The sequence below is a fragment of the Camelus ferus genome, chromosome 2, assembly GCF_009834535.1.
Source record: "Camelus ferus isolate YT-003-E chromosome 2, BCGSAC_Cfer_1.0, whole genome shotgun sequence".
NCBI lineage: Eukaryota > Metazoa > Chordata > Mammalia > Artiodactyla > Camelidae > Camelus > Camelus ferus.
Genome location: NC_045697.1, coordinates 23,994,383 through 24,011,765, shown reverse-complemented (window position 1 = coordinate 24,011,765; position 17,383 = coordinate 23,994,383).

The following is a 17,383-nucleotide window of genomic DNA, read 5'->3' as shown; positions in this document are numbered from 1 at the left end:
TGTGAGTGAGTATCAACTAATCCATTGGGGGACTTAATGGTAGGCAAAGAAAGCACTAATTCTCTCTCTTTCTTCTTGAGCTGGGAGATCCATCCTCTGTTTTCAGACATCAGAGTTCCTGGTTCTCAAGCCATTTTTCTGTGGGGTTTATATCAATGTTTCCTTTTTCTTAGACCTTTGAACTCACATTGAATTATACCACCAGCTTTCCTGGTTCTCCAGCTCACAGATGGCAGACTGTGGGACTTCTTAGCCTCCATAATCACATGAGCTAATTCCTCTAATAAAGTGCTCTCTCATCCTCTCTGTCTCTGTCTCTTGATATAGATATAGAGATAGAGATAAGATGTACATAGATAGGTAGATCCTATAATAAAATTCTCTCTGTCTGTCTCTATCTAGATAATATAGATTGACAATAAAGCTCTCTATATCTATCTATCTCTATCACTCTCTCTAGATACATCTAGAGATACATATATCTGTATCTCTAGAACTCTCTCTCTCTATATACCTCACTTATCCTGTTTCTCTGGAGAACCCTGACTAATAAACTGATGCTGATTGATGTTTTTTATGAAAGCTGAATATCAAAAATCATACACCAGCTGAAAAATATATTATAAAACTTCTTGGAAGTTTAAAAAGCTTATCTAATTGTTTTATAAATACTTGTTGCTATCTCCCACAACACTTTGCACTATAAGACACATAGACATGGAGAAGGATGGTGTTAAAGTGATCTAAGAAAGGAACTTGGGTGTGGAGGCTGGGTCTGAATGGATCGATGGCACATTTGAGCAGAAACATCTAATTGTAAACTAGAGGATAGTGTCTTTTTTTTTTTTTATAGATTTAACTTCATGTAGATGTTCAATCATTCTTTATTGTGATAATCAGAGGTCAGGTATAAACACATTGAAATTTTGAAAAACTATAAAATGCAAGGTGAAGTGATCGATAACGTTACATTTCTAAATTGATAGTAACTCCCAAGAATTAAAGTTATTTGAGAATTTATGTCAGATTCAATTTGCAAAATTTAAAAGCACTGTTTTTTAAATTGAGGAAAATATTATTGATAATATCTGAAGTAACATAGTTTCAGAATTTTCTTAAATTTATCATGTTAATTTTTATGTAAATACCATTACCTTATCAGTATGAGCATGGTGCAAAATTTACTTTTCTTTTATGAATAAATATAGTTCATTATTTTGGCAGTTTTGAAGTAAATTACACAAGTGATTATGAGCTGTTGTTCCAGATACAGAACCTGTTTTCCGTATTTTCTATACCTAGTCTAAAAGTATAATCCTTTCTGAAGCCTTCTAAAGTCAACATGCTAAATGGCTTTCTTTGTTCTTTCATTTAAATTCTAGCCAGAAAGTATTTTCAGTAAACTTGCTATAACTGCAATTTTAGGTGTAAAATATTAATGCAACTGAAAATGAAACACATATTGTTTATTAATAAACTCAATATGTAGACAACATATTTAAAATCAAGAACTGTCATCTAATTGGTATTCTCAATGAATAATAAAAAAAAGTCCAGGAGTCAAATAGGGGGTATGTGTGTGTGAAGGGCCAAGTGGCTATAAAAACTATGTAAAAATAGATATGAAACCCTAAGATTTTTCAATAATGCAAATTTGACTTTATTTGGAAATACATATTTAATCTGTAGACATTAGCCATAATTACTGAGTTTGTGTTTGTATGTGTGGTGTGTGTATGTCACAATCAGCATACATAAACCTTTGTTTATTATCCTTTTGGTTTTGTTTTAATTTTTCTTTTTTACAATATTACTCTTCACTTCTGCAAAAGCTTGAGATTTGGGGAATGGTGGTGAATGAACTGAAAATTCTGAGTATGGGAACCAGAGAGAAGGGACCATAATATAGTCTCTGGGAAAAGAGTGAGATTTTGTTCAACTTCTTGGAACTAAGCTCTAATAATTGAGAAGATCTAGAGAAGGTGAGAGGTGCAGAGGCTTGAGAGGTGCAGAGGCTTCTTCAGTCACCTGGATAATCTACTAGGTAATGCTTCCAGATCAGAGAGATCAAGATTTACTCCTATGCAATGACATGAAAATATGACAGTTAATGCTTTTTTGAGTTTTTATTGTGTAGTAAACACATTCATTGCATGATATCATTTCACCATTATAACAACACTGTTATGGTATAAGTTGTGCCCCTCTAAAATTCACTAATTAAAGCTTGAATTACCACTTGACTATTATTTGAAGATAGGGCCTTTAAGAAGGTAATTAAGGTTAAATGAAGTCATAAGGGTGGGGCCCTATTTTGACAGGCTTATGTCCTTAGAAGAAGAGGAGGAGACACCAGGAGTGCCAGTGCACAGATCAAAGGCACAGATGAGGACACGGTGAGAAGGTGGCCATCTGCAAAATAGGAAGAGAGGTTTCACTAGAAACCAGATCAGCCTGCACCTTGATTGTGGACTTCCAGCCTCCAGAACTGTGAGAAAATTAATTTCTGTGTCTAAGTCACCCAGTCTGTGGTACGCTGTTATAACAACCTGAGCAGACTAATAAAAACACCACTGAAGGAATGTTATTATTATCTATAATTTACAATGAGGAATGAGGCTTTGAGAAATGAAGCATCCGTGCAGATACTGAGGAGATGGTAAGGCACAGGTTATTTTATTATTGAAATCATGATTTTATTTGCTTTGCAAGTCTGCCACTCTGATATAGACAGATATATGCAGTGGTGTATTTTCACCCTGTTTATTCATTATGATATCTAATGGGTTGTTTTAGTATACACGCATAAAGTTTTCTGTCATTACATAAAAATCAGGCAATCAAGCAAGTAAGCTCTACCCTCTTTGGTAATCCTAGTTAGAGTAAGCTTTGTTTAGTTACCTAAATAATATTCTAGCTTGCCACATAAATGAGACTTGCAGTGAACCAGCTGGTTAATGTTGGTAATGCAATTTACAAATAGTGGGGTCTAGATTCATTCTTCCTAAGTACTTACATAAAACAAATTTTTTAAACTCTCAATATTTTATCAAATGAATAATTGGAAATATTTGAGTTTCAATGAGTAGTAATTCATTCCATTTATATTCTGCATGTGCTCATACTAAATAAGCACTACTTAGGTATTTGTGAGAATACAGAAAGATGAGCCTTTGAGAAAACTATGGCAAATGAAAGTGACTTGCAGCAATTACATCTTATTTGCCCAATTCAAGATTAATAAAATGGGCTAGTTTATCAATAAGGCAAGTAATCAATAATGTAAAATCATTAAGTGAAAGGCAGGGCTTATATACTAGGAAAGGTTTTCTTTAGATAGTTGTTTTGTGTTCCGGTTTTAAAAATACGAAACTAGAAAACAGTTTAGATTCAGAAATACCTATGAATACATAAAAATATTTTATAATTTTACTACCAATCACTTATAGATAATAACTTTCAAATACTTTCGATTGACAAATAATTATTGATGGCATACAGTGTTTGCACACATGCACCTTCAAAGAGATAAATGTCAGGTAACCCTACATAGGTCTGTTGATATTAAAGTCACCATTTCTCCACCCAAAACGCTTATATACTCTCCTTCCTCAGACCATAAAATCAGGCTGTCTTTTCTTTCTCAGATTTACTACAACTCACTTTACTTCAATTTTTTTCTCTCCTTAATATTGGCTGTAGGTAACAATTGTCTTCATCCTGTCTTTTTTTTTTCCCCCTTTTTAGGAGTTTAGTATTAAGGATAATGGAGAATCAGAAATGACAGCCATAAAGTAGACACTATGAAATTAAAAGAGATTCCTAACTATCATAAAGTTGTTAAAATAGCAAATCCTCATTTCTCCTACAGACTTACTGCTTTAGATGACAAGAAACCCAATGCTCACTTGCTTTTCATTCTCAATTTTAAGAATACATGTACTTCATATCTCTGTATCTACATTAACTCTTACGTATTATCAAGCAGAAGCACTAAATTACTCTTTATTTCTATTTAAAAAAATGTGATTCAAAAAACAGTTTCTTTTACATTTTACAAAGTTCTTTTAGAGGACAAAACCAATTTTTAGAGCTTAGGAGGGGCTGAGTGGAAGGGAGATATCATGGCTTTAGTCAACACATCCATATGTGAGATTCAGACAAGTCTCTATATGTCTAGTAGCCTGTTCCAGGACTCTATTGTAATAATCTCCTGAGATGTACCCTGGGAGAGAGCTCATCATAAAGGAAGAGTCAGGCAGTCAAGCTTGGCTCTGTAAGAAAGATTTCATTATCAGCCAGGAGAAGCAATTCTGAGTACAGAGTGATGTTCATCACTCATATTTGTCTTTGAGCTTAACCACCCATGGACTTCTGTCTGAGTCCTATTAGGGAAAGAGAGGCACAAGGGGAAAATAGTGTTTGTTTTTCAATTAAAACTTTGTAAGATACTGTGACATCAACTACTTTGATACATGTCTGTAAATGGCAGAATAAAGGTTTGTTCCCTTTTGTGTAGATAGCATAATGTGGCCTGAGTGTTGAAAGCATTCAGGAAAACACTATGACTTGGGACCACCTGATAGGCTCTGGTCCATCAACAGTAGTAGGGTGTAATGGGAGATAGTATTATTCCAAAACAGTGGTTCACCCATGTGAACCACAGGCAGTCTATGGAGAGAGAGAGAGAGAGAGATAAAGACAGAGTTTTATTTTAATGAATTGGCTCATGCGATTGTGGAGGCTTGGGGAACCCAAAATCTGCAGAGTAGGTCAGCAGGCTGGACATTCAGGAAACAGTCGCAGTTCAAGCCCCAAAGCAGTCAGCTGACAGAAATTTTTCTTGCCCAGGGGAGGCCAGTCTTTGTTCTAATAAGGCCTCCAACTGATTGAATGAGACCCACCCACATTACGGAAACTAATCTGCTTTATTTACATTCCATCAATTTTAGTGTTAATCTCATCCAAAAACACCTTCACAAAAAACACCTAGAGTAATGTTTGACGAAGTATCTGGGAACTGCGGTTTAGCCAAATTGACCCATCAAATTAACAATCATAATGCCTTTTCCCAATGATTATTTCTGCATATTCCCAAGATGTGCCATATGTATACTCAAAGCAAGTTTAATAGGCTATTACATACAGGATTACCACCACATCATCCCCTCCTACACTAGCACTTTCTGCATACACACACACACACCCACACACACCACACACTGTTGATTCCATTTTTCTAGACAAGCCAGACTAACAGAGGCATTTTGTTGGATACAGTAGGCATAATAATGGCCAACCAAAAATATTCATGCCTTAATTTCCAGAGTCTATGAATATGGCAAATGGGACCCTGCAAATATGATTAAGTTAAGGATATTGAGATGAGAAGATTATTCTGTATTACCCTGGCGGGTCCAATGAAATTACAGCGATCCTCACAAGTAAACAAAAAGACAAGAGAATTAGAATTAAAGATGGAGATGTGCCGACTAGAAGCAGAGATCGGAGTAATGCAATTGCTGGTTGGTGGCCACAAGTCAAGGAATATAGGTAGTCCCTAGAAGCTGGAAAATAGATCCTCATCTAAAACCTCTAGAAGTAATGTGGTTTGATTTTAGCCCCATAAAATTCAGTTTACTTCTGAACTCTAGAACTGTAAGATAGTAATTTTTGTTTGCTTGATTTAAGACACTGATTTTTTGGAAGTTTCTTCAAACAGCAAAACTAATATGAATAGAAACCCTGCAGTAGCAGATGAGGATGAAAGCATACAAAAAGGGAAATGAAGAAAGGAAGGGAGAAAAGAAGGAAGGAAGGAAGGAAAGGAAGAAGGAAGAGAAGCATGGAACTAAGAATGGTATGAGACAAAGAAGAAAAGAGTGAGAAGAAAGGACACGTAAGAAGAGGTCTAGGATAGACAATATGATCACCAATGCTTGCTTTAGAGTAACAGCATTAGTTTTAGTTTCACAGACATTGAGCTATTCTTTAATGATGTCAAAGCACTTATTGCTATCCCTACTTTCTCTGGAGGGTATAATCCTTTGATATGCTCAGTGAGAACTTCATGTGTTTTCATTTTCCACTGTTGCTTCCCTGTTTAAAATATATTAATATTGTATCTTTATTATTATTATTTCAACAGTTAACAATTTAAAAAAAAACTTTCTTGCTGTAAAATATACTGCATAATTTGTGTTATTATTTTATTTTGTATGTAAGCCAGATTTTCCTAAAGTGTAAACAAAATAATAATGACATAGTTGTAATGTGTAAAATCCTATAATTTAACATACAAAGATGCATTTCCTCCATTTGTATACTTAATACCTCAAGGACATTTCATCATGTCACACATAGTTCTCACTTATGCTGTCTTTGCTGTAGCTATTTAGCAATTTTGAAATCTTTGCAACTCCATAAAATGTTGTGCCCGAGGGATAGCTTTTCATCAGATTTATAATGATCCCTGTATTTTTCAATGCTTAATTTTTATGATATTTTATCAGTTTATATTTCTAAGAAAAAAGTAGTTCAAAAATTTCATTATATTGTAGCATGAAAACAAAGGCAGATTTCTGCTTATCTAATGTTCTTGAAAATTGATTTAAGTCAAGGTCTGTAACTCAGACTGGTGCTACAGTTTTAAATACTACTTCCAAAGACTTCTTCAAGGTGGATGGAGAGAAGGTTAGGTAGTAGAGTGAGTAGACTGGTAAAGAGAAGGCAAATGGGAATATATTATCACAGCTGAATGACAATAGAGTGATATTTACTGTATATTAATTCTGAGAAACTGGTACTTTGCAATATTTACACATTATGATGGCAAGCACTTTTGGTCCTATGTATGGCACAAGGGGCAGAAAAAGTAATTGTAAGGAAGTCAGAATTTTCTCACTCTCAAAGAAGAGATTCTCTGTTCCCAAACAGGAATTGTCTTTTATTTCTCCTCTTCTATTAACTATGCATGAAAGCAGCAGTATCCTCTAAAGCATAAAATTGGAAGTTACTGGTCGTCATCATCAGACCTGATTATAAATACAAGAATTATCTCTTCCTTCCATGCACTTGTCATTAGTGCTGGTCATCTTTCAGAAATATGGTAAGACTGTACCTCCTAGGAAATTAAGTTTGACTGTATGACTTGCTGTGGCAAATAAATAGTAATGTATGTCACTTCCAAGCAGAAGCATTAAGAGCCAGTAAGTGACTTACGTCCACTCTTCTCATGTAGGGGATACTGAAGTGTGTATCAAGATGGAAGCCCCTGCAAACCCACTTTGGACACAAGAATTTAAATGATGATTCTTACATTGCTTATTATAGCGGCACATGTATTAGCAAATCCAAACAGAAACAGCTCAAAGTCAGAAAGTATCATGCTTATCGTTTCATAATTCAGATTATAATATCTTGGGAGACAATCTTCAAGCTCTCTCATGTGTTTTCATATCTTGTGAGTCAATACACTGGTTGCCCTTTGTTCTAGTTTTTCAAAGATACATGTATTAGCAAACAGCCTTGGAAGACAGAAAGAGTGTGTCCTTTTGGGCAAAAGGGTAAAAAGTAGTCCATTATGAAATATTCTGATTCCCTGAACTTGGAGTTAACCAACTGTAAAGCAAAACCACTGCATGTGTAGTATCAACTAGGCACCATTTTTTACGTTCATGGGACGTGGAGAGCAAGGGGATCCAAGGCAACCATGATATCGTGCAACTTGTGGTGCTGTGTGCAATATAACTCTCATCTTCCCAACTAAGAAATTCTGCATCTTCTACCAGCACCTGTGGCTAACTTGTTAGCTAGAAATAGTCAAAATCTTTTACCCTTTCAAAGTTCTTGTCCAGAGATTAGAAAAAAATTTTAAATGCAAATATTGAAATAAAGCAATGCTATGACATTATTAGAAGATAAAAGATAATAAGAACAAATTTGAAACAGAGGTACTTTCATATAAACAAGTTAGTATAGTGGTCTTCAGAGGGCTTAAAAGCTTGCAAGTATACAGCAGAATGCATTACATACCATGTGATCAATAAATACATGGCTTGAATTAGTAACTCAATTTTTTTTCTCCCTTCAAGAGAGAAGTAACTCAATTTTATTGCCTTAAGTTATTAACAATTTATGCATATGTTTGCATGTGATTCTTATCTTGGATTCATAAAAATGATGGGAAATCACATTTTAGTCCATGCAGATAGTTTGACTTCTGATAACATAAGCAATAAGAAAAGCCTACAGTCAAAAAACATTTCCATCAACCTTACTATGCTGATTTAGACATCCCTAAATCTCAATATTTAGCATAAAACACATTAATCAATTGACTACTAATGCTTAAGATTAATATTATTAAAATACACATGGAAAGCTATCAGAGGGAAAGAATGGCTTCAAGCCACTGTCCAGCAATTTAATGAGTAAGAATTGTTATGAAAACATTAATAAAGGTGATTGCTGGAATTTATAAAGCCCCTTTAAAATTTCCAAAATCATTGCATATATTATTCAAAATATTCTTTATAGTAAACCTACGAATTATAGGCAGCATTACAGTTCCCATTTACAGATACAGAAAGGCTCTACCAGTTTAAATAAAAGTTTTTCATTAGCAATAGGGCCTCCTGAGTCACAGCTCACTGTTCTTTCTACTGTAGAACATTAGCTCCCTGCATGCAAATGAGATATATTACATAGGTACCTTGTAGAGTTGAACTATTATTATCTATGAGTTCACCAAATATCATCTTAGATCAAGATAACCAATGATAAAATTCATAAGAATTTAATCATTCTTTTCTTACCATCAACACTGAAATTAGTTTCCAGATGCAAAATATGTAAAATGCTGTCTGAGAGATACAAGAAGAATGTGCACCACCCAAAGACTCCACTATCTAATATCTAATAAACTCTTCAGGAACTCTTATGTGTGGAGGGGACAAAAAATGGTGTATAGAAGTTCACAATGTGCTAAAAGCACTAGTCATTGAAAACAGTCCAAACTGCTCACCTTGTTGGGTAATTATGATAAGCAAGGAAGCCTATTGGTTATAAAAATATTTTTTAGGGTTTAACATGACAGTTACAAAATTATGCAATACTCATCAAAACAGCAGCAACCCACCAAAGAACAAAGGTGATGCACACATTAAGTAGTATAAACAGTGTGAGGTACACTGCATAATTATCTCATTTTTGAACAGAACTTTGTGTTTTCCTCTTCAAAAATGAAGGTTGAATGGGGGAAGGGTATAGCTCGATGGTAAAATGTATGCCTAGCATGCATTAGGTCCAGGGTCCAATACCTGGTACCTCCAGTAAAATTACATAAATAAATAAACCTAATTACCTCCCACTCCAAAAAATAAAATAAGTAAAAGAAATATTTTTTTTAAATGAAGGTAGAAAATGTTCATGCAGTACAATGTGTAGACTCTGCATTATTTCTCAAACTCAATTCACCTAAGCTTCTATATGCATTACTAGTATTAAACTTAGTGATCTAATAGAATTCATAGAATTTGCATCTCCCTTATTTGAAATTTTGCCTATAAATAACTTCGTATACAAAGATGCAAATCTACCCAGAGTTGAATGCAGAGACTGAGATTCTAGCAAGAGTTTCTGCTATCATCTATTTACAATAGCCAAAACATGGAAACAGCCTAAATGTCCATCAACAGGTGACTGGATAAAGAAGATGTGGTATATTTATACAATGGAATACTACTCAGCCATAAAAACCGACAACATAATGCCATTTGCAGCAACATGGATGCTCCTGGAGAATGTCATTCTAAGTGAAGTAAGCCAGAAAGAGAAAGAAAAATACCATATGAGATCGCTCATATGTGGAATCTAAAAAACAAAAACAAAGAAACAAACAAAAACAAAGCGTAAATAAAGGACAGAAATAGACTCACAGACAGAGAATACAGACTTGTGGTTACCAGAGGGGTGGAGGGTGGGAAGGGATAGACTGGGATTTCAAAATTGTAGAATAGAATACACTGTATAGCACAGGGAAATATACACAAAATGTTATGACAACTCACAGAGAAAAAAATGTGACAATGAGTGTGTATATGTCCATGAATAACTGAAAAATTGTGCTGAACACTGGAATTTGACACAACATTGTAAAATGATTATAAATCAATAAAAAATGTTAAAAAAAAAAAAGAGTTTCTGCTATCAGATAGTTTTTTGTTGCTACTTTGCATGCTAAAAGAAACCCAAGTCATGCCATGTAAATAAAGCTAGTAGCTATTTTCATTTTATTTCAATGGTTGAAATATTTCAAAGATAATTTATATGAATTAGCAAATGTTCTGAGGCTAAGTAACCCTGCAGAGTGACTGAGATGTTATCAAAGACGTTTTCAGTTTTCTATTGGCTTTTCCATTTTCCCTGTGCACTTTCTTGTAGGAGGCAACTTTATCCCTATTTACTTGTCAGTTTTAGAGGCTATTCATAGAACTGTAAGTAAAGATGAAAGTCAGTGCATTTAATAGTATTCTGGGCCTTTATGATTTTAAATTGGTAGGACTGCACTGGAATGGGGGTTGTGAAGTAGCTGAATTTATTAAGGCAAAATTGAACATTCAAGCTTCAAAGTATCAGTATTCCAAACCATTGTAACTGCATTATGTTTAAGTGTTTTCAGCCAAATTATAACCTCACATCCTTCCTTCCTGCCTTTCTTTATTTCTACCTTCCTTTCCTTCCTTCATTTTTTTCTACCTTCCTTCCTTCTTTTTTTTCCTTGTCTCTTCCTTTCAAGTTAGAATAACATTTTCCTTAATAAAGTATTGTCCCATTTGGATTTAGTATAAATTCTGAAGAGCTTATCACTTAGATGAATACTAGACAGTTTCAGGGATTTACCCTAGGGGTGAAGAGGTGGGGAACAGTCTTGAAAACCACAGGAACATGAAATTCTCCATTGGGTTTTATTCAGAAACATTGAACACCATGGCAATATTTGAAGGAAACTTATGAAACAAGTAAATTGTATATTTATATACTTTTTCTGTTCTGTTTCAGTATACCTGTATATACAGTATACAGTATAGCAACCTGATGTCCTGTTCTACTGGTTTTCCATTTCTTTTGATCACTAGAAAATTAATCTGACATCTTTGTCATCTGCTCAGTGTGCCTGATAATATTAACTTACCCTTCTTTTCTACTACTACTTGGCTATAGCCTTCTTAAAGATGTGCATAATATGTCACTTCTCCTGGGAAGTTCCTTCAAATGGATACCATCCCTCCACCATCCTAACATAATTTGTGTCACTGACTGAAAATACATCCTTTGGCATTTTTCATATTACTGTCGTCATCTGTAGACGTGTCTACACGTGTACATGTAACAGATCACATATAACTCACACACTCATACATACATCATCTCAGTTAGGAATTTTATTCTTACATGTTATAAGCCCAAGAATGTATTTTTAGGATATAGCCTAAATATATATAGAGGGTATTTTTATTTTTCTATCATATAATAAGAAATTTGGAAGTTGGAATTCTGAGCAGATGCACCAGCTCAAAGACGTCAGTGCTAAGGTTCCTGAGTTTGCTGAAATGGCTACTGGAGCAAGGTCACTACAGTGAAAACAAAATTTTTTAAGATACACAAGATTTATGCTTACATCTCTTTCTACATAAGACTTAACTGAATGAGTTCAGTACAGTCCAACACTGTGTTCCCTAGTAAATGAGATGCTTATAATATTTTCCACAGTCTACATGGATGCAATTTTTAGTCAATTCTCAGCTTTTAAGCTTGATATCTATTTAGGCAGCCAAATTCTAGCCAGTTTTTGATATCTAGGTGTCAATCAGTATTATTGTAATGATACATATTATGATGTTACTCTTCATATGTAAGTCAAAATTGATCTGAAGCCAGCTGTGTGGCATACAGTGAACAATGCACTAGAAGAAGAGAGGTGAAGCTACTTCATCTTATGCACATTAACCCATTTTACATGCTACAGACTTTTTTCAGAAGTCCCATACCATTTATTTAGTGTAGAAGACACACCAAAACCATTAATTAACTTAGATTGTATATAATCTGTTATTTTGACATAAATGAGCTGTTAGCACAATGTAAAAAAATTTAAAATAGCATTAAAAACAATTCATTGTTATCTTAATCTTATCAATTATGTATGAAATATGTCATCTGGCTTTTTTTTTCTTCCCAGATTTAGCTTCCACACTATACTTAACCAAAACCTAGTTTTTAAAGATCATAATGAAGGAGATTTATATTAGAAAAGATAAGAAGCTTACATGAATGTGATATGTCAGTATTTCAATGACAAGCCTACACATATTAGGACTAATACTACGTAAAGAAAACTTTAAAATTTTAGCTCTTATTCTTAGTAAACAGAACATACACACATATCTGTAATATATACATATTTATATATACATACATATCAGTAAATATGATATTTCATGTTCACATATTCATTATACAAGGTACTAGAAAAACAAATGGATAAGATATCGTTCTTCCATAGTCTATAGTGTAGCACAGAATATAAGTATGAATAAATAAATTACAATATAGTACAATAAAATGTAAAAAAAAAAAGCCCATAATGCAATAATAGTATGATAAAGATAAAAACTGGCAATGTTTTGAGAAACCTCTTCCTTGTTATGTACAAATTTGAGATTGGCAGCAGCAGGTTTTTTCAATAATAGATCTCAGTCTTCAATAAAGAAATAAATAATCTGCAGGCCAATACACAGAGGCCATTTTTTGGCTTATTTTCATAAAAGTGTTCAAAAAGCAGTAATATTGAAATAACTGGAAAGGTCAATTAAGATTGGTGAAACAGCAAGAGCAAGTCAGCATTATTTTACCGTAGGGTAAATTTCGTGGATTAGCAGCATCTGATAATATATCTGACTAACCACAAGTTTGAAAGACCTATTAAGATGAGAAATTCTTAATGAAGATTATAACCTTAATTTATTGACTCTTTGTTCCGTACAGATATGCCAGAATGTTTGCCATACCATTGTATTCAAGGAAAACATCTGATATTAACACTACAACCAAGAATTTATCTTTTATTTTTATTATCCTAACCTATAAATAGATCTAGATCATATAAATTTTGTCAGAATAGAGATGTAATTGCAAACAGCTCATCTGCCAGGTATTAAAAATTATGTGTAGTGATGACACAAATTAAACACTATAATCAAACCTTTACAGTATCAGGGAAAAATGAAAACACCTTATTAGTCCATGTGTTATATTTTTAAAAGCATAAATGGAAATCTCTCCATCCCATCTCTTTACACAAGCATTTGAATATATCTAATTTGACCATTTGTTTCTTAGCATCACTGTTAATGAAGTGTGTGTGTGTGTATGTCTGTGTGTGTGTGTGTATCAGGATGATTGAAATTATTCAGAACAGTTCTTTGAGTGGTACAAGAGAGATGGAGAATGAGAGGAACTTCAGATTTTAAAACATGCTGCAATTCTTTCTCTCCTTTTTTAGTGAAGGGGATCCATTTGAAAACATAAAGCTACTGTGCCCTACTTTCTGTAATGACAAGTAAATGCTTATCATTATATTTGTATCACATCACCACATTTTTTCCAAAAACAAACTAAATCTGAGTCTGTGCTCCAACTGCTATGAGAAAAATTTTCATGAAACATTTCAGCATTTTTACTTTCTCCTCAGTGACTCCTTGGGTTGTCTGAACATCCAGGGACTTTAAATTTCTATACTCTTGAATTTTATTATTTTAGACCTATACTGGTCACCAAGTCCTGCCAAAGGCTGTTTCATCCCCTGAAAACAGGCAGTTATAGATGAGTTTTGTTCTTGTTTTTGTTTTTGTTTTTGCCAGTTGCCCATATAGCCCTTTGCTGAGAAAATGACTCAGTAAGTTCACCCCTTAGTAGGGAATCACAAGCATCTGTCTTCTAACCATCCTTAGTTCTAGACACTTTTGTCCTCACGTCCCACATCAAACAATAACTGCTTTCCACAATCACGTACATAACATTTTATTTTTTTGTATTTTTTTACTTTCTTTAAAAAAGTTAATGTTCATTTTGGAGATAATGGAAAACTCAAATCAGTAGAACTGCTAAAATCTCAAACCAGATGGAGGTGGATGAAAAGAAAAAAATGGTCTTTTTCTGGCCTTTCTGGTGTGTTATTATATTTGTCTGTTATTCCACCAATCTACACTGTCTTGCTGACTGTAACTTCAGACTGCAGCTTTCATAATGGTGGGTAGGTCAGTCCTCCCACTTTGCTCTTCTCCCTCAATATCATGTTGGCTATTCTGGGCCTTTTGCCTTTCCATATAGACTGAGAATCAGTTTGTGGATACCGAGAACATAATTTTCAGGGACTGTGAATGGGACTGTATTCAAATTATAGATGGATTTGGGAAGAACTGCCATTTTGACAATATTGAGTCTGTCTATCCATGACCATGGAATATCTCATTTATTTACCTCTTTGATTTCTTTCATCAGAGTTTTATACTTTTCCTCATATATATCTTATACATGTTTTGTTTGATTTACACCAGAGTAACTTTTTAAGCAGCAATGTAAATAGTTTTGTTTTTAATTTTAAATTCCTCTTATTTGTTGCTGACGTATTTGTTGCTTTTTTATTTCATTTGTTCTTTGATATTTTTATTTATCACAGTCCACCTTCATATAGCCAGTTAACATATAGTGGGAACTTTATAATATATATTTTCATGTTGTCCCATCCATTCTTTATGTTACCAATGTTTTACTTTTGTAACACATAATAGACTTAACACATTGTTAGACTTTTTGCTTTAAATAACAGAAAAAATGACTTTTATATTTAGCCTTATATTCTTTATGTAGATGTAAATTTTCATCTGGTATCACAGTGTTTTTTTCTGAAGAACTTCAACTTTTCTTATGTTGCATATCTACTGGCAGTAGATTCTGTCAGGTTTGATTCTCGAAGTAAAGTCTTTATTTTACTCTCATTTTGGAAAAAAAAAAAAAAAACTATTTTCACCAGGTATAGAATTCTGGGGTTAAGTATTTTTTTCTTTCCGAATAGAAAGATCTGGTTCCATGATCTTTCATCTTGTACTTACAATTTTTTTTTTCTTTAGAATACAATTCCCTGTCCCCTTTGGATGTCTTAAAGAGATTCCCTTTTCAACTGTATGAATATGATGTATCTACATGTTTTATTTTTTGATTTGTTGTTTTCTGTTTATGTTTTTTTTTAATCTCGTTTGAGTTTGCTGAGCTTCCTGGTTATGTGGGCTACTGAATTTCATTAATTTTTGAAAATCACAAGCCTTTATCTCTCTAAATATTTCTTCTATCCTGTTTTATCTGTTTTCTCAGAGACTTTCAATTGCATATGTTATATCACTTGATACTTATTTATATCATACATATTTTCAATCTTTTTTTCTTTTTCAGTTTCAATAATTTTTATTTAGCTATCTTCAAATTCACTGATTATTCCTCAGCTCTATCTAGCCTGCTGATTCATATTTTTGAAGTAATTCTTCAAAGTTTCTCTTTACTTTTTAAGTATTTCCGTTCATTTCTTTTTCATATATAAGTGAGAAGGAAAAATACTGAGTATGTCACCAAATTGTAGTTAAACAGAATCTGGCTTTGCAAACAATAGAAACCAGAGGCTTTCTGGCAATCCAATTAGCACAAGCTGATGTAAGGTTTTATCTTAGAATTATTTTCAGGATGAATCACCTTCTATCCTTTTTACCTTGAGTTGTTATGATTAGTATTCAAGTTGCAGGGAAATAGATTCAGATTGGCCTCGCCTGGGTCATGTTTCCACTCTTGCTAGTCCTCAGGCCTTAACACGTTTTTATGAATTGTTAGACAAAATACAAAATGGAGAAAGATTATTTTCCAATGGAAAATATAGGTTCTTTATTCACTAGAATTATTTTCCCAACAAGTTCTTTCCTCGTAACTCTTACAGGTGAAATCCTCCTTATCTTTAACAGCCTATTTTGACTACTAAATTTTCTATGATATCTTCCCAGATTCACACCGTCAAAGTCCTTAATTTCTTTCTGTCAAGAAGGCCATGGCACAACAGTATTGCATGAAGTATTACACTGCATTATAAAATCACTTAACTTTTTGCCAATTTTTTTCCTGGCTAAAATTTGAGATATTAGTATCATGTCCTCTCCTTTTTATTTAGTTTATTTCAATTTATGTGCTATTTGAATAAATAAATGAATGCATGCACTAGGGAAAAATAAACTTTTCTTAGACTGAGGTAAATATAGAGCGATGTATCTCAGAAAATAAAGCCCCACATTGTGTGAGTTACACAAAAGCACACATGCATACACACACATACCTCACCCAGATTGCTGTGGACATTTTATTTATTGTCTGGAAGATTAAAGAAGGCTCTTAAAGAACAAGCAATGGTTATTTCTATTTTATAGTAAAATAGACTTAATTCTTGCAAGGTTTTAATTTACACAGTTTTATTCTTAGATCATATTGTCCATTATCCCTAGATGAGAAAAATAATTGAACTTGATTTGGAAAAATAGCTCATAATAATGGAATTAATGCCAGTTTCAATGTAGCTCTCAAGCATTACAGAATGAGACTGCCCTAATCTTTAAACAAAAAGAAGGCAGACAACTTTGTATTTCAAAGGGACTGGCACAGCTGGTGAATCAACCAACATATATGTGGCCGAAGGAGATTTAAAAATATGCCCCACTGCCCACTTGTACAAAAACACCTTGATTCCATACAGAATAAACTTTTATTCAAAACTGAACTGTGAAGTTTGAAAATGAATTCTTTCTTAACATTTTTTATTGAGTTATAGTCATTTTACAATGTTGTGTCAAATTCCAGTGTAGAGCACAACTTTTCAATTATACATGAACATACATATATTCATTGTCACATTTTTTTCGCTGTGAGCTACCACAAGATCTTGTATATATTTCCCTGTGCTATACAGTATAATCTTTTTTATCTGTTCTGCGTATGTCTGTCAGTACCTGCAAATTTTGAAATTCCAGTCTGTCCCTTCCCACTCCCCACCCCCTTGGCAACCACGAGTTTTTGTTCTATGTCTATATGTCTGTTTCTGTTTTGTATTTACGTTCTTTTTTTTTTTTTAGATTCCACATATGAGCGATCTCATATGGTATTTTTCTTTCTCTTTCTGGCTTACTTCACTTAGAATGACATTCTCCAGGAGCATCCATGTTGCTGAAAATGGCATTATGTTGTTAGTTTTTATGGCTGAATAGTATTCCATTGTATAAATATACTACTACTT